General features: G+C 37.9%; 1 long non-coding RNA gene across 1 annotated transcript in view; it reads right to left on the bottom strand.

Annotated features, from left to right (window-relative positions):
• Positions 1–357: 357 nt before the first annotated feature.
• Positions 358–19629, bottom strand: part of LOC111938625 (uncharacterized) — a 32642-nt gene continuing 13370 nt past the window's right edge. Inside the window, exons 4-5 of the long non-coding RNA XR_002869042.2 lie at positions 10327–10412; positions 358–1761 (exon numbers count right to left, since the gene is read on the bottom strand). This is a non-coding gene — a long non-coding RNA (uncharacterized LOC111938625). The remainder of the gene's footprint in view (positions 1762–10326; positions 10413–19629) is intronic.

Genomic DNA, 19629 nt, shown 5'->3' with positions numbered 1-19629 from the left:
AGTAAAAATGGAACAGAAGTAGTAGGCCAAGTATCATCCATGGTAATTTGAAGAGTCTAAAAGAACAAGGTCAGGAAATCTACTGTGTCAACAACTTGGAATGAAGAAAGACAAAACTAAAATATCTAAGATGAATAAGTTGCATTTTGAACACTGTGCATTTTAAATTCACTTGTACACATCATCATTTTGTTGCTGAAAAAATCTTGGCAATTAAAAGATTTTGATTCTAGAAGGGAAAGCCTCAAGACTGTTCTATAATGAATATCAGATTGTATAAGAATGGCATTTTAAAAAATGATTTTAAAAAATTGAGATTCACAATTAAATGCAGGTGGTAAGAATCATACACAAATAAACATAAAATTGTTTATATGTCCTACTTATCATATTACACTTCATATTACAATTACAAAATTCGGATACCACATCTTAAACATACTTATATATTCAAATTTTACATGTGCATTTTTTATGGTAAAACACGAAAGACAAAAGATAAAAACGGCTTCACTTTAAAGTGGGGGGGGAAAAAAACCTAACCCACCAAAAAACCCACCCCACACATCCCAAGAGTCAAGTTAAAGATTCAAAAGTCAGGGCTAGGAGGTAAAAGGAAGATAAATAATTTAGCACTAAGCATAACTAAAGCTTGTCAGTCTGCCAGCTTTAAGAGAAATAAAAAGGTTTACAAGGATCCTGAGAGTTTTTACAGAACCTCTGGGGGTTTGAAAAAATAAATCCAGAACAAGAAAAGAGTTTTGAAGTATTCTGCATAAACAGATTTTAAAAACACTGATTAGACTGTGAGAATAAGAGTAGGGAAAGATTCCTTTGGTTGGAAATGAGGCTGTTCCCTGGGGTTTGCTCTTCTGTGCCATCACCAGCTGCTCCATCCATGGATTCTCTGGGAGCTGGGAATGAGGAGCTTCCAGGAGACCAAACACTCCAGCATCATAAGCAACAGGAATGAGCCCAGGTGTGGCATCAAAGGCACAGGCACTGCACAGCAGACACACAGCTACTCCTCCGCACTGAAACACCTGCTCAAACTCCAGCTCTGATTGTCACTGAGCTGAGCCATTCCTGGGTTTTAGAGTGGCCAAGACAGTGAAGGAAAGAAAAATCTCAATGAGCCTTGGCCTCACTCTTTTATGGAGGTGGCAGTGCAGGGAATGAAAGTGGAAATTTTACATTATTCCCTTCTACTTTATTTTTTCTCTTTTTTTTTTTTTTTTTTACCCTTTCCAGGAAGAATCTCTAGCAAGGTGCTTTGAGTTGCAGAAACACAGGAATTAAATGGCAAAACCTGTATGTAAAAATGTGAATTCCATATCATTCTCAGTTTTACTCCAAACTGAGATGTAACCTTGTACTTCACTGCTCAGTGTTAACTGTAGGAGAATCACAGGAAGGAACCAAGTTCATTTAAGACATAAAGCAATTTTGAATTGCATTGATTACAGTGATCAGTCCATCACTTTAATGTCATCTCAGCTGACATTTATTAAAAAGACATACATGTGACAACCCATTGATCCTTAACACAGCAGCTGAGATAAAAAGTCTATTTGCAAAGGAAAATTACTTCTTTAATTAGAAATGGAGTATGATTTTTTCTTTTCTTTGTTAGAACCTCAGCAGCCATGGATCCAATACAGCACAGGAGGGGCTGCAGAACCTGGAATCTTCTTTGACTTAAGAATCTTCTTTGACTTAAGAATCTTCATAGTTAATCATTCAGAGTTGTGCAAATGAGCCCTGGAGATGGGAAAGAAAACAGGTTAATTCTACCTGTGTGAGAGGTCTCCAACTCAGTGTTGCTTGGGAAGAGTCTCAGATGGAGTAAGGAAGCAAATAAAATATTCCACAGACTTCCTACTAAGTTTCAATGAGTTAGCTGTGATTAGACATTACACCTCTCCTAATGACCAACTATTTGATGAAAGACAACCCAGGAAATACCACCAAGAAATATGCTGTAGAAATGACTGAATACTGTCAGTCATTTAATGAATATAAAAAAAATTAATCTCAGTCTACCAGATAAAATGATAAATATGTTTGATACACCGTGAATGAAATACTGCTCCAGAAATTCCAGGAGCACTCCTTGTTGGTGAACAGAATTTTGAAGCCAAGTTATTTAGCCTGTGGACCTGTAAAATCCAATTTTCAACATTGTTTTCTCTTTGTACAAATCTAAAATTACATATTTGTAAAATGTTATATTTCATACAGTGTTGCTTTTAGTTCTATGGTTGACCAGTCTGATTCTCTTTAGAGGATTGTCTTATTTCTATAAATTATATTAATGATTTCCTACTTCTCAGAAATGCAGGGACACCTCCACACTCTACAAACGTAGATTCCACTCCTTCCACTCTTCTGACAGTTGTATTTTATACTCTACTTGAAAAGCATGTAATTCAACAGATCTGGGTTTAATTTTTATAAGTTTACACCATGAAAATCACAAGCTAATATTGAGGTGGACTAGACAAGTAAATATCCACATTCTTGTGTTTGTAAGCTTTTTATATCAAGTGACATCAATTCCGGATAAACAACTCATATTGCATTTTCTCCAGTAATTAAAATTAGAAAAAAAATCAATGCACTGCTTATTTCTTAGCTGAACACAGAGTCCATTTGTCTGGCAAAAAATGTCCAGACTGAATATTTATTTACAACAAAAGTCTTCAGATTCTTCAGATTCTTTTGTACAGTATGTAACCTTTCAGATTTACTTATATTGCTGCCTACGAATAAACTCACAGTAACTTCTCATCTACTCATAAAAATAACTTAATTGGATTGCTATTAGATATTTAATTGGCTTCACAATGATGGTACAGTATCTGCCTATAAAACTTAAGATAATATTGCCTTAATTCATCTGAGTAAACTATCAATTCCCTTACAACAATAGACAAAAATCTGCATTCCTCTTTTAACTTTTCCCTGGGTGCAGATTAAAACTTTCAGGTGGCAGATCTTTATTTTGCTATAAACTCTCCAAATAGTTTAGAATTATGAAAAAGTTTCTGTTCAGGAGAGTGGAATGATTTGAGTTGAGTGATTTTTATATCCTTGGTTTACAAAAGATAAATTATTCCTAGAAGCCTGGGACCATAGAACAAGAGGCACCAAGAGACTCAGTGCTCTAAACACAGGACACAGTTGTGTACAGAAGGAATGTGTAAAGTTGTGTACAGAAAGAATGACTTACATGAAAAAATTAATGGATGGAATTCGTACCTGCTCCAATTCCAGAGCCTTGTGTGGGATGATGCTAATATAGTCTAATAATATCAGGATCAAAGATGAGTGGAATAAAACTTCCAATTTTAGATGCTCTTTATCTGCAGGTGTGAATGTATAATGAATTCTCACCACTGGCTCCTATTATAAATCCAATGATTTTGTACTCTGTGACAGCAGTTTCTACAATTTTCTTTTGGCACAATCTGCTTGGAAGATATGACAAACCCGCGGGGTGCCAAAATGCTTCTCTAAATGCTCTACTTTGCAAGACAGCTTCCAAGTGTGACCCTGATGAATCTTATCAAACTCTTGGAATAGAATAAACATGAAGGAAAGAATCCATGTATCATTTACTTAAGTGTGTATTTTGTTGTTTTTTTACATCTTGCTGCACAGCCATACCAAAGGATTCATCCCAGCATTTGGAGCATTTTAAACCCAGGTTAAGTAGAAAACCATTATTGGGTAGGATAGAATTTCACTGTGGCTATTTTTGAATCCTACTGCCTCAGACAAGTGCAATGAATCAGTTAATGCCACCTTAATTACCATGTTAGCTGTAATCAAGGAACCACTCTTCCCATCCATTCTGTGTAGGGAACTTTCTGAACTAGGTGGCAGATTTTCCAGTGGACAAAGCCACCTTCTGGCAGATTACAAGGGTCAGGATTTGACAGAATAAGGCTGTATGACTCTATTTTAATTGAATATCAGATCATTTTAATGATACAGGAGGTCTTTCATTGCCATTCATGGAGACGGTTCAGTGATTAACTGGGGAGAAGCATTTATGTGCAAAAGCTACATAAACATGGGGAGGGGATCATTTCACATCTGCCAAAATACTGATTGGAATTAAAGTAGATTCCAGTTTGCAACACAAATTTTCAAAGGCTTCTCATTTTATCAGCTTATCATGCCATGCCTTGCTGCAAACATCAAGGACTGGACAGTGAGGACCAGCAGAATGCACTGAGAGGGTTCCTGAGTACAGGTACAGGGAAAAGTGAGCATGCAGAGAGTGGACTTGGGTTGTTCCCTCCTCCACTCTTGGTCTAGGAACCCTAAATGCTGTGTTCTATTTATTATTTCTGCATTGCATCAGGGGGGAAATATTCGCACTGAGCCATGGGGATTAAAGACTGAATCTCTAGAGAAGCTGGATCACATCCATCATATCCAGCTGTTTTCAATTCCAACATCTCACACCTGCTTTTATTTATTATTCCCAGGCTAGACAAGACAGGGCTCATTTTTCAGTCTTTACAAGCTTTCCTAGAAAAGACACAAATCAATCTATTCCTTCCCCCTTTTCCTCTGCAAGAGAACATTACAGCAAACTCCTGACACTGTGCAGACCTGACCTACAGGAGCCTCTCACATCCTGAGGCTGGACAGCTCCCTCTCTTCTCCCAGCGTGGGGACAATGGCCCAAAATCGAACAGAAACATCATCAATAACAGAAATCTGTGTCAGCACAGTCTTAACCCCACTTACTCCCAGAGATTTCAAATACCTTGTCTTCATCTTACATTGGAGATGGACTCAAGAGGTTTGGGTTGTGGTGAACGAACAAACTGATTCATAGAATACTTTAAGTAATGGGTTCTCCACTTTTACTCATTTTCAGCTTCCATTCCAGGAGTCTGTTTGCTGGCAATCCACCTGAATCACTTTCTGGTTCTTTATCTGGAGATCACACTGCCTGAGCATTTGATTGTCCTTTTTATCAAGTATTTTTTCCAGAGAGGGACTGAAAAGTCATTCCTTTTGCAACCTTCTCTCATGTCATAGGTTAGCCTTACATTAGGATCTTTATAACTATTAACTTTATAACTTTATAACTGTATAAGAGTAATAATCCAGACCCATTTAAAATGCAAGCCAAATGTCCCAGTCCTCCTTGTCCTTACTGCACAAAGATTTTCACAAGTGCAGTTCTTCCTCTCACACATCTGGCACACCAGGTTATTTGATGGAGCAAACTTGCGTCTAGATTGCAATTCATCCATCTCACTTTTTGAATCAACCAAGTACATAAAGACCTTCCCACACCAAAGAAACAGGCCCTTAAGTTCTTAAAACGTTTGAAATTCTTGCATGAAATTTAGCACTGAATCACAAAGTACTATCATCTGTAATGAAATGCGTTGAAATGCTGAATACACTTGCTTTAAAAGGCAACTCTGCCACATTACTCATTAAAAAGTCAAGGATACACCATAACAAGAACAACTGTCAGTCTGAATTCAAAACCAAACTGATTTCCTAAAATTTGAAAGCCTGTAATAAAATTTACCTAGAACTGCCATAACGCTGATGTGCTGTAAATCTACCCAGTTTTGGGAAGACCAAGGCACATTTACCAGACAGACATCAAGGCAATTGCCCATGATACAATGTTAAAAAAACCCAACAAAACCTTATACGTTTTGCAGTAGCATCAAGTCTCTATTCAAGTGTAAAAAAATTAATTGACTCCATCTGTATTGGCCTAATGACTGATTAAATGACTAATCACGGAAGTCTTAATTAAAATCATTTTTCTGTAGAGAAGAGGATGGAGGGAGGAAGGCAATCATTAATGTGTTCTAATATATGTCAGATTCCATTTCTGCCTTTTCCTAACAGCCACCAAATGAGTAATTACACACAAGGTCATTCTGTAAACTTTGTGGTCACATGCACTGATTGGATCTGGGTTCTGAACAGGGCTGCTTCTTCCCCATCACAGAGCAGGTAATTAATAGTGCTCAGCATAAATAATAAAGGAAGCTGACATTTCCTCTTCCATCACCAGCCAGCCCGGATTCACACACAACTTCCATCCTCTGCTGGTGAAGCCCCATACTTCACACACTCTATCAGAATTCAATATTCTCCATGCACTGACAGGGATCCCCATCACACAGGGAAATTCCAGGAATTTTTCCTGCATTAATAAAATGACCAGGCAATTAAAAGTATCCTTTTCAAGTAAAACAGAAGGGCAGAAGGGCAACTTATTTTAAATTTTATTTGCCAGCCATCTGACAACCTGATGCATAGTGATCTCTGCTATGGAAAAATAACAAGCTGCTTGCACCTCAACAGCTGAGAAGAATCTATTTAAAGCAATATATTACAATGTTTAATGGAATAAAAAAGTGTATCTTGAGACTGGGTAAACCAGCTTTCCATGGCATGTAACCCTTACACAGCACCTACGCTTTTTGATGAAACATTGCAGATAAAATATCAAAGTCCAAACTACAAAGTGTAACACAAAATATTTTGTTTGCTAAATGTTCTCCTGAAATTCTATAAATTGTTATTTGCAACCACAGCAAATCTGCACATCACCAGCTGCAACAATTTTCCATATTCCAGATGACAATATGTTATCATGTATAAAAGAAGGGGTTTTATAAAATTAAAATCAAATGCTTTAATAGGGAAGAAAGAAGTTTGTACAGTCCTGTCACTTTTATCAACAAATGTCCAATTCTACAACTTTCCCTCAAAATCCTGAATTCAAACATGCAGCACTGGTGTGAGCTGAAGATGCAGAATTAGGGGCCAAGTAAGTTCCAGTTCTTCTAAAATAACTGAACCAACATTCTGTACTGACTAAGTTTCTTCAATTACTGTTTTTCCTAACCAGACGTATTCTGACCCATAATCCTGATGAGGAATATCTCTGCAGTGCTACTGGAAATGAACATCCTCCTGTGTACAGACAATGTGGTGCTTTAGAGTGCTCAGCTGACTAAAAATAGGGCTCAGAATACAGAGGGAAAAGCTAAAGGGACAAAAATATGAAAAGAGTATTAAGTCATTACATGACTCTATAATGTCCAATTACATTTCTAGCATGATTACGCACTACTCTGTCTAAACCATTCAAAATTACTGAAGTCACAGAACAATGTAAGTAAAGATATATCAAGCAGCTTCATCCAGATTTCAAGAAAATACAATTTTCAACTGCTCTGAATTAATTATAACACAATCTTGACCCTACTTACCACGTAACAGAAGAAAACAAAAATATGTGACAACAACTCTCTGCTTGCAGTAACTGTCAGTGTCACATATGAAAGAAGTTCATTTTACTAATAAAGGAAATAGAATTGAGTGATAGATTTAAAATTAAATTCAGCTATTCTATAAATGTCAATCAGAGTTTTAAGGTGGCTCTCAAGGCTTAAAACCAGCAGTGAGACTCAAACGTGCCACTCTCTGGGCTTCTAGGGAATTAATGAAGATCAGTCTCATCTTCCTTTGAAGACACATACATTTAAAACAACCAGAAAATCCATCACCACCACACCAGAACACTCCAAAATAAAACAACATACAGATGGCACAGTAAATCTTTCAAAACCTTTTTTGTGGAATAATTCAACACAATCTGCACTACTCTGCTAATGCAAATGAAAACTTGCACAACTACCTAAATTACAGGGTGGTGTGCCATTCTTAATCTTCTCAGAAATGTAGGAGTTCCTGTTTCAATCATTTCCATTGTTTGAAATACACCCAGTGATAATGGAGCGGCTGCCACTGCAGGCAGAGAGCAACTTCTGGGTGAAGCTAATTAATAACTCTGTTCTTGCTGCTGGTTGGAAGTGATTGTAGACAGAGGGAAGGATCGAGGTGTGAGACAGCTGAGACTGCTCTGCCCAAAATTCAGCACTGTGCTTTTTCTGCATAAATTTATTATTTAGGTTACTCCCGGTCTTTGATGGTGTAAGATATTTAAATGTCAAGCATTTTGAGTGTTTCATTTCAGGGACCTCTCAGGCAGATCCACTCAGCACACAGGGACAGACCCTTCCCATCACAGTGTGACAGGCCATCCAAGCTGGTTGAACACCTTTTATGTTTCTTCAAGTATTGAAAAGTACTAAGAAATCTTATGCTCAAAGACAGACCATAGAGAATGATGGTGTCTTGTGAAAGCACCTCCAGCTATTCTAGATCCATTAATCTGGGAATTTGCCACTCTTTAGGCCACTTAATTGGATAAGACAAATGGGTTCAGACCAAAAGGTCTGAATGCATCCAGGTGATGCCATTTAAGGGAAAGATTCCCAACAATCTACACTCAGTTGCCTGGTCACACTGCAAAAATGAGGACACAGTTGCTGCATGTGGCAAATGAAGCTTTTTTGAGTGTGCTTTAAGGTGTTCATGGAATCATGGAATCCCAGAATGGTTTGGGTTGGAAGCCTGGAAAGTCCATCCAGTTCTATCCCCTGCCATCAGGAAGGATTCCTTTCACTATTCCGGATTCCACACCTCTGATTTCTATGATTTGCCAGTGCATATTGTCCTTTCTCTTGTGACCTAAGCATGACTTCTCATTCTGGTTGAAGGTGAGAAACCATCTTGTCTGACAGAGAAACTACTGCACCTCACTGGGCCCAGCCTGATTAGACACTGGGACTATGGTCTGTCCACAGCAGCCAGTACTGTTAACATTATTTGATGCTTTGCTGTTGGCTGAACTAATGGCAAAGGTGGAGAATGTCATCAGGGAAGATCTGCTCAAGTATTTCGAGAGCCTGTAACCTATTCTACTGCTGAGAAATTAAAGCAAACATTGAAGAAGTTACCAGTAGCAGGCTGCAGTAAAAGTCACTTTCATCACAACCCAAATAATGGGGAGGTTAAGCAATACCTTTCTCTGAATTGCTGCAACTTTCATCCATATCAGAGAATTTCTATCTCCCTGCTCATTTTTTCAACTAAGAAATGCAAATGAGCTCTGCCCTATTTTTCTGTTTGTTTTGTACACTGAGCACAATTTCTGCCTGAACGTCCAACTGTATTTCCATCCTCTTTGTGTCACACAAACCTCATTTACCAGTCATTCTTCTCCACATGAAGAGATCTATAATGAGGAGTCTTTCTGTCATTGCCCTGCTCCTCTGAGTCAGGAGTTTTCATTTCCCCCTAATACTTGCTGCTGTAGCTACAATTTCATTTACTGTCATACCACAGCCTTAATGTGAGCACATCTGTGGCTGGAGCATGGAAGATCCAGGATTGGTCTCTGAGCTGCCTATCGATTAAACAGTTACAAGAAAACAGAGGGTTTATTTACCATGCTCTCACATGGTACTTATAAAAAGGAAGGTTTATTCACTGTACTTGAAATGGCAGTTTATTCTTCCAGTTACTTAAATCTCCCCTATCAAGCAGAAAAATGTAACTGAAAGCACTGAAAATCTACGGCTTGGGTTAACTTCTGATCCATTAACACCACAAAGGCTCATTATATACTTTCCACACCAAATTACATCCTAATTTTTCAGTAAAATCAAACTAGTGTGTTTTGGTGATAGTTTGGTTTGCTTTTTTCCTTGAGAGCAGGGATTTTCTGTGATCAAATAAACAATAATTTTTATATTAATTAAAATAACAATGAACACTGTCATAGTTCAAACCTCTGTTTCAAAAGTTGACCAACCTAATAAGCAGAAGAGAAGGCTTTCTTCTCTATGTAATTCTTTTCTTTTTAACTATCTACATTCTCTGGAATGTAATTTTGGAGGTTTGTTTCAACACGCCAGTTTTCAAGTTGCAAAGTTAGGTGTAACGGCAAGGTTAGATGGAATTACTCAAGTCTCATCAGAGCATAGTGTAAAACTTAGTTTAAAAGGTTTTCTCACCTAAAACCATGTTCTCCTAAAACCATCTGATGACAATTTTAAAGGTATGGTGAAATCCCTTCCCCAATCTATTTCATTTGAATGAAGGGGGAAAAAAGCTCTACTAAAACAAGAAAAGCACTTAAAACCCCCATCCAAGCACCAAACACCCCAATACCAAAACCTCTCATAAGTGAAGGACTGAAAAATGTTATTGCAAGCCCAAGCCCAGGCTACAAGGAAGTAAGAGGTGCAGTGGAGTAAAATGTGAAGGGCAATGCGACTCCCCCAGGTAACCAAAACCCAGAGCCTCGTCCAAGGGGACAGCACCAGGGAGGGGAGGTGCCTTGCAGGGGCATAAATGTGCTTAGGACAGGCAGCAGCCTCCAGCTGAGCATCAGCAATCCTCATTCACACATACCTGCTGTCTTCCCTCTTCTCCTGTGAGACTGTCATCTTCTCAGCTTTCTCAGCAGATATCCTGCCACTTGGCTTTTTGCCTCCTTTCTGGAGGAAAAAAAAAAAGTATTTCTGTAGTGCATCGGGGAAGTGCCAAAAATGTTGTAATTTATGATGTGCTAGTGTTTTCCTTTGCATTCTTAAGTTAAGAACAAATGCAAAATCATCAGCACTTGACTATGGTGGATTTTGATTTACATACATTAAGATTCTCTCCTATTATTTATTTCTGTAAACAAAGTTGGATTCTGGTCACTAAACTATCAGCATCCCCTGCAGTGTGAAGACAAAAGCCAGAATGTACAACTCAACAGTCAAAAGAATTTGAAACCAGAAGTTGGAGCACATTTGATCAGCAATCTGATCTGAGACTCTCATCTGCTTTTCCTTTTTGGAACATTCTTATTGGGAGTGAAGTAAATAGTTCTCTATAAAGAGTCAATAGTTACCTATACCTGAACTTTGGGAACTGGTACATCTTATTTTCTCAGTTTAAATAACAGGATCTAGGCTTTTCCCCTAGAATTTTCCCAATACAGCTTCAGTTATTTTCTGAACTATTTCCTGGAACTAAATGCATACACCATTGCTTTGCTCATTTTGGTGTATTGTATCCATACAAACACAGTACTTTGCACTAAGGCTGGCCCAGACAGAAGTTTAACAGCTTTTACTTTTCTTCCTTTTCTGAAGTCTCTTCAGAATCTCACTGCAAGTAGCACTGCAAACCTGAGGAATGTTGACAGAATTACACAAATTTTGGGGTTTTTTTCCCCTTTACACTCAGGTTTAACCAAACTGATTCCACCTTGCATGGTTTTTGCCACAACCAACACAGTGAACAATTATGGAACACAGTGACCCCTCATGATGTTTTTTTACCAAAACACCCTGCAGGAACCAAAATTTCCCTATTACTTAATTTCTGCTCCCTGTGAGACCTGCAGAGGATGCTTCGGTTACCTCCTTAATGGGTGGAAACTTGCAAAAGGATTCACAACACAAAGCAGAAGCCCGAAGAATATTTGATGGGTCATTCCCTATCCTCGCAGGAATGTCTGGTGTTGGAAAACTGTTGTTTAATATGAACCATTAATAGCACTGCTTGGCTCAAATTTTGTGGGGTGAAGTAGAAAGAAAGATCATGTTCTACAGCAATGCTTTATCTGAGCTAGAAGACCTTAAATAAGAACTTTGCAGTTGGCAGTGCAGCAGTTTCCTCCACAGCACCATAACTTTACCATTATATGGTGCAATAAAAGTTAAGCCTTTGCCTCTGCAAGGACATTAAATAACATCTTTCTCCCCATTAGCTTTTGCTGTAGTAGCAGTATTTATTCTCTGGGCAATGAGTGAGAACCACACTCCTTGCAGAATAACTCCATGTTCTTAATGCACTAACAGTTTCAGAAAGGTTCCTTTGTCACTAAATTTAATGTGTTTTTAATATTATTATATTATTAATTGATAGCTCTCATGCTACAGTTTTAAAGGAAATGTTTAAGAGCCTCTTAAACATCACTGAAGTCCTACATGTGGATAATCCATTTATTTAAAAAAAATTCTTCATGCCAATCTTTAGCTGAAATAATATTAAAATAAGCAGCTGTTCAAAGAAAGGTGTTCAAGATCAATTGTTTTGAAGTCCTGACAGGATTTCACATCAGTCCTCTGAGACACCTCTAGTGATAGTTTAGTGGTCCCACTTTACAAAGCACAGGAATTTCAGACAGCAAATGAAACACCTAAGCTGAGCATTAAAATAAATTCCTGTTTCACATGCTTTCAAGTGAAGCTAAAGCATCCAAATCAGAGAATCATTCCTTTAGTACTCCCTTCATGTTGATTTTAATTATAACAATTATATTATAACTACCAGCAAGACAAGGCTCATGTGCCACCTTCAGGGGCTAAGTGACAGCAGAATTACTCCTTCCATAACAACCCTTCGATACAGGGCAGCCTGACCTCTCTGGGAGTGAAATATCAATTAATTATCTTTTTACAGTCAATTCAATTACAGCACACTAATCACTTGTGTAGGATATCAAGCCAGAAGTTGAGGGTGGGTGGGTGGCTGGGGAGAGGAAGGAAAAAACATTGGCAGGGAAGGACCCTCAGTGAGGCTGACAGGGCAGTAACCCCACAGGTGCAGCTGAAATGTTTGTTAACATCTCACAAAGAGTTATTATCTGTTTGCAGTGGAATAAATGCTGCAAAATCATCCTCATTTAACTGAAGGTTTTTAAAAAGAAAGAGTTATTGGTGCTGTGGGTAATAGACATTTCATTTAAAGGTGACCAGACACACTGCATTAGTCTTTAATTGCTGGAGTCAATTTACCAAAGAGCTTAATTCATTCAGGGAAAAAAAAATATAAAATATTATCTCTTCAGCAGAAAACAAAATATATTTAATTTTTGTTAAATGAACTAGTATTAACTCAAGTTACCCAGGACTATTTCACTACTGTACTGATACCAAAGAAAATGATAAAGTCTGATCTATCTACAGTAATACACTCAGCAGAACAGCAATATAGAAGAAAACACGTTTTAATTTATGACCCCGTTAGCATTGCTATAGATGTCAAACTTCTGAGATCATGAATAAACACATTAGTATATGCAATCAACCCCAAAACTTGACTCTATTTCATTGACGACGTTGGCAAAATAAAATGGGACAGTGGCTGTCTTTCCCTTCTCCCAGGTAACAAGGGACAGGACAAGAGGAAATGGCTTCAAGTTGCACCAGGGGAAGTTTAGAAAAATCAGGAAAAGTTTCCTGGGGTTGACCAGTCAGCTGGATGGAGTTTCCGTCCCTTGAAATTTTCAAAAAACTGTGGCAGGTTGGGCCATGGTTTGGTAGTGAACATGTTGGTGGTACTAAGTTCACAGCTGGTCTTGGTCTCTCCCAACCTCAACAATTCCATGATTCTATGACTTCATCTGATTGTTCACTTCCTTTACACTTTTTAACACAATCCTCAGGAACTCAAATTGAATTTGAGTGGTTTTAATTGAAAAAAATATTATCTTACAGTGAAAAATGTAAGAATCTTCTATTTTTGACCCTAATTTTCCTTTTTGTTTTCTCTGTATAGTAGTTAGTTTAATAAGTAGTTAGCTCACTAAAGATATTTTTTGTGAGAATGACTCTCATCCATATTAAACCATTCTGTGGAAACAAAGACTTCACTCAGGGGGAGGGTTCATCAAACCCACTAAAATTATAATCATTTAATAAAAGTAATGTCTAGTCTGTATTTAAAATATTTTCTCAGGCAGCACTTTAGCATATTGTGTGTTCCAAACAAAGTGCTGTTGCATAGTCATTAACTCTGCACCATGGAGATCTTATGAAGAAAATAATGAAGATTTTAGTAATGTAAAGAATATTAAGTTTTCTTACGGACAAAAAACACACCCAAGTGCCCACAAAGATGATAGGAGAGAGTTTTGCTGGAGTTCAGAGTAGCCACAAGGGTTTGAGCTGTTTAAAGGAAAAGCAATATGTTATTTATCCTGAGAAAACCAGGGCTAGAAGGAAGCAATCTGTACAGTATCACTCAGAGGATCTGGGCTCAGTGCACAAACCCTCTCTTTGCCTGCCATTCCCATGTCACATCCACTGCATTATGATGTTACACCAAGCAGCCTTCAGGAACTACCCCAGAAAAATTCCTGCAAACATCCAGATCTACAGGGAAATGTTAAATACGACACAATGGCTGTTGAACCTGAGAGTCTGCCCTGTAAAGAGTTGTTTCAAACTGCAAGTATGAAAAACTGTCTTAACAATTAGAGGAAAAATGTCTCCAACTCCTTTATTTATGGTCAATATAAAGTAAGACTATCTTCAAATGTTGGATTTATTTTTTTAAAGTGTTCTCAAATCCAATTTGAAAAGAATTGTTTGAGACATATGCACTGCAGCTAGCAGACAATAACAGTCCTGCAATTACCAGCACCTGCATTCCAATTCAGTGGATTGACATTGCCGAGGGGCCATGGCAGATTCCCTACTGACAACAATTAGCATCAAAATGTTCCCCAGTGTAAAACTGTGGGTGGGAATTACAAAAGGTTAACAGACTAAATATAAAAATCTTTTTGAATATGAAATCAATGTGCTTTGTTACTGAAATCTGGGTACTGTAATTTAACCAAAATAGGGATTAGAGTCTCTGGCAATCTTCCATGTGTGTGAGCTTGGCTTTTCTTTAAGCAAAATGCTAAGCAGCCAGTCTGAAAGTTTAAAACAAAACAAACCCAAGAGCCAAAGGAAAGTATTCTATAGTTATGGTTTTTTTTCTTTTTCCTTAGCACCAAAAGGAACACCACTTGTATCAAGGCTCACAATGATGCTGTTACATGGTCAGACACAAAATCTCAAATTATTTTAGTGCATGATTTAGAGAGGAATATATGTCAAAAGTGGTCAAAAAAACCCCCCAAAAAACCCTGAGTGGTCAAAATCAGCTAGAAGTTTCTTTACTCATTTGTGTTCTAATAACACACAGTTTTCTCCAAAGATCATCATTACATCACTATATCCATATATTTCAGATGTGGCTTCAATTTCTCTGTAGCTACCAGGGCAATGAAAAAAAAAAATATATGTTTTTATAATGCTTGGAACCACCACTTTACTTTATTTAGACTGAAGTTACAAGCAGAAGAGATAAAAACAAACAAAAAAAATGGTCACTAAAAGTACATCAAAACATTGCATTTGATAAGAATATGGATTTGTAACAGACATCAACAAGAAGGGTGTTCAGTAAAAACACAGAGTTGGGAAGTTTAAATTTATCTAGGTTATTCTTTGTGTTTTTGATTGAGAAGATAAGTGGCCATGCAGGAACTTTGGATCTAGATAAATTCAAAGCAAGAGCTCTGACATGAAAGCTTAATTCCTGTTACCAACCAATAAATCATCTTTTTAAAAAAATAGTTAACAAGTCTCAGAATGACAATGCGGGAAATTTATCCTGGGCTGTGGAGGCTGCAGAAAAGCTGAGCAGGTATGAGATTTGTACAGTGAGAGTCTGACTCCAAATTGATGCCTCATTACACTGAGTTAAAGTGGATGTGCTTAGCACATGCTGGGCCCCCTCTTATCCCAATCAGTGCAGCAGTATCTGCTCTCCTCACATCTCTGAGAGAATCAGCATGTTCAGAACCAGCCCAAGGATTCTAATTGCTAAATCAGCAAACATGTTAATCATCACTTTGCTGTGAAATGAGATTACAGATGTGTATGAGAGATTATAGAGGGGAATCCGACAAATTGATTAAGCTGCTATTTCAACACAGGGCTGCAAGGTGCTGTTCATAATTATATCTTTTTGGCTATAGTTCTGTAGGGCTCCCAGTGTGCAAACAGGTTTCTGAACGGTAAAATACCATGTGAGGTAACCCTGATGTTTTACAAGAAGTTAAATAAGACCAGCACACACACATGCACACTTGTGCACCACATATGTGTGGTGCATTGACCTATCATAACAGGATTATAATAATTGATTATTTTGGAAATTGAGTAGAGAACAAATCATCTACACAGACAGAGGGTTAGAAAGGGTGTGCATTACTCCACACACAAGCTTTAGTTCTACGTTGCCAAAGCCTCAAAGTACTTGGAAATTGTCATGAATAAAATTTCTCAAGAAATCCACCCGGTTAAAATACTGTGTTTAGCTATGTACAGTTAATGTTCTTATCCCATTTGTAAACCTTGTACCCTTGTTTACTCCGATGGTTACTAGTAATGTTAATTACTTAGCAGTTTCTGAAGTGCTTTAAAGGTTCTTATGAGACATTCCTGTACCCTTTCCCTTACTTCCTTGCTATTACTATGTAACAAAGCTGCTCCCATGGGGGCTGGGTCAGATTAACAAAAGCTACCCATTAGAAAGGTATGCCACAGAAGGAGGCAACTCCCATGGACACTGTGCCACACTAGAACAAAGAAAGTCCCATGAAGCTGTGTAACCAAGTATAATATGCAAACTAAGGCATGCAGGACACCAAAACAACGAGCTAACAGAAGAATAAAAGGACAAGGAAACATATTCTAGCAAGCTAAGATGAAAGATCATCTCCCTGCATCACCTAAGCCTGCTTAGAAACCATCTTCCTGCATCACCATGACCTAAAGAGGACTGGAAAGGACTGACCCCCCTAGACAACGAGCCAGAACAGGCCTTCTGCCTACTCTCATGAGGACAGAAGCCTCAGCTCTAGCAGCGTGTGCCGCAAAGCTGAATTGTGCCTCCTCCTTGGAGCTGCCAGTGTGGTGCAAGCAACTCCTTGGCCCCCCCACCCCAAGAGCTGAATCCTAATAAAGTCATCAAACAGGAGTCTTGTCTCCTGGCCAATTTCTTTCAGAAATGAAGTAGAGAAAGGTGCAAGCTAGAAGGGACTGAAAGGGACACATTTAATTCCAACAGTTGAAAGACAACAATGGTTTTTGGTTTGGTTTTGCCAAATTACAATTTCTGGTTTTGCCAAAAAGTAATTATGGATAGAAGTAATTATGGATGGGGTGGTAATTTTTATTTTACACCTACTACAGACAGGTCTGAGCTGCTACAGAGCACCAAAGTCATTGTGCCCTGGCCATGTGATTGTATCAGATCTCTTGTCCTGACATGTCTTCAGGGAGGTAAACATGTACATTTAAATTTACAGAACTTATATACACTAAGACTAATTTGTTTTTCAAGCAGCCACCATGTGGTGTTGAGAAATCTGTGGGAAGCAGTGCCTGGGGGAGGGCTACATGCAGTCATGAAATGCCTGACCCTGGGCTCCAACAGGGTCTCATTATACCCAAAAAAATCAGACCCTTTCAGACCCTTAAGAGAACTCAGAGAGAAACTATTAAGAAAGTAAAGTTATTGTAGACTTTAGATACCAAATTTGAATATTGTTGCTAATGAAAAATTATTTCTTCTTAGAGCACATTAATTTATACGAGTCCAAAACTTGGTATTTCTTTTCCCATGTCATATGTGGAGAAGTTAGGCTTCTTTACTTTTGAAATATGGTAATTACTACAATGATGGCTTCATGCAAAGTTCTAGACAAAATGATCAAAATCACAATAAATATCCGTAGGCTAAAAGAAGAACTGTTTGCTAAAATGCAGGTCAGATAAGTACAAAACTGAATAATAAAATTGAGGGGAAACCTCATAACAGCTGCAGTTACATATATATCATGACTGGATGTGGGTCTCAGTGCTCTGTACTGGGTAAAAAGGTGGGAACTGGTCACAGGTTGGACCCAATGCTATTGGAGGAACTTTCCAACCTAAATAATTCTGTGATTCTGTTATTCCCTTTGCCCTAACCCAGGAAAAGGTATGAAATGTCAGATAAAAAATAATCTGATTCTGCAGAAATTCTTTATTCTGCACTGCCTGCAGGAAAGAGGGAGCAGAGTCAAAACCTTTTTTCAGCAGAGTATTTGTCTGTAGTGGAAATTACTACCAAGTGTTCAAAATCTCTGATGGTCCTCAGGCTACCTCGAGTGATGATGTCAAGTTTTGGCACTGAGGGCTTCAGAGGAGATGCAGGAAACATGTCTGGGGAAGTGGCTTTGAAGGAGGCTCAGAGGGGCTGACACAAAACAGAAAATAAATAATGTCAAGGCTTGATCACACAAACTCTGATGTCAACAGTAAAATTCCTGTTGACTTCAGACATAATCAGGATCAGTTCCTCAGCAATGAGCCCCAAAAAGAAAAATCAGTAATTATAAAAGAAAAAAAAGTGTTCCTTAATTTGTTTAGAAATTCAGTTATCAGGGTTGGGAGTTTTGGTTTTGTTTTTAAACATTTCTTGGATTGTTGTTTCAATGGAAAGGATCCTCTAAAAAGCATAATCTTATTTCTGAGATCAAATCCTTATTTGAATAAGAAAACAGAAAAATCATTCTTGCCAACCATGAAAAGTGTTCCTGCTTGTTCACTGACAGCACCAACACACATGGACTGACCCATCACATCTTGTTTTAAGATATTCTCTCTTGAAAATACAAGTGGTGAGTCAGTTGTTATGGTAACTATTTTTGTTTTTATTTTTTTAACTAACATATGACAGCCTGTGTGTCATCTGATGCTGTTCCTGAATTCAGTTACACACTCATTTTTGTCAAATAGTCTAAAAAATGGCTTCTTGGATGAAGAAATAGTAGGGAGAAAACAGGATATTTTTTCCCTATGCACTTGGTTTCAATCCATGAAACCACTGATTATGTGTTTAAATTTATGCACCCAGTCAACTTTTTCTAGTTCAGAGCTATGACATGATGACGTAAAGAGTAACTTTCAAGCTGCTGACAATTCCATGAACTCTATTCTTGGATATCCAGTCCTGTTTGCCCTGTCTCCTCATTAGCCAGTTATTTGAACATAGGCCTATCTGACCTATGACCTGCTTCATTGACCAAATAAAATTATCAGTGATTAGATCACCTGAATGGGTTTGGTTTCCCACTCAAGTCCAGTGTAATCAGTTATATACACTGATATTGCAAAATATAATTCTTACAACTGTAAAAGAAAGAAGGGGTCTGTTCAGTCCTAGTGAACCTTTAGAAAAGGATCTCAATTAGATAAACTTATAGTGGAACTCAGTGGAGATAGTGGGTAAAGGATGAAAAAACGTCCAACACTAGTAAGTTAGAAATAGATGGCAGAATACTTCAGGACAATACTTCGACCTAAAAACAGTAGGAGCCAAAACTTGAACTTTTTACAGCTCCAACCTCCTGAACAATGACCCAGTGATGTGTTTGAGTTGGCTCCACACCCCAGATCTGTGCATTCCCAGCCCTGGTTTCAATTGAAAGTTTGTTACTCAGTCTTGTAAATTCCTGTAAATTTAAGACACATCAGACCAGAACGTTCTTCAATCCAGAAAAATGAAAAATATTTTAGCTGATGCAGCAGAAATGTGATGATATGGAGCAAATGCAAACCAGAGGGATTACAGTGATCTGGACAAGAAGCAATATTGTGTCATTGCTATTAGTGCCTAGAAATTGTTTTCCTTATTACACTGTGATATCTTGTAATAACATCAAGAATCTGGAGAAGAACATTCCTTACCATGCACACATTGCTTCTATCAGTGTGGCAAACCTAAATAACTGCTCTAAGTCCATTTTCTTTTTAAAATTCTTTTTAAATTTCTTTTTAACTGATCTAAGTCCATTTAAGTCCATAATCTCATCCTATTTTAAGCAGCCTT

This window comes from Cyanistes caeruleus, chromosome 22 (assembly GCF_971803275.1).
Source record: "Cyanistes caeruleus chromosome 22, bCyaCae1.hap1.1, whole genome shotgun sequence".
Taxonomy (NCBI): Eukaryota; Metazoa; Chordata; class Aves; order Passeriformes; family Paridae; genus Cyanistes; species Cyanistes caeruleus.
This window is presented reverse-complemented; position numbering and strand designations above follow the sequence as displayed.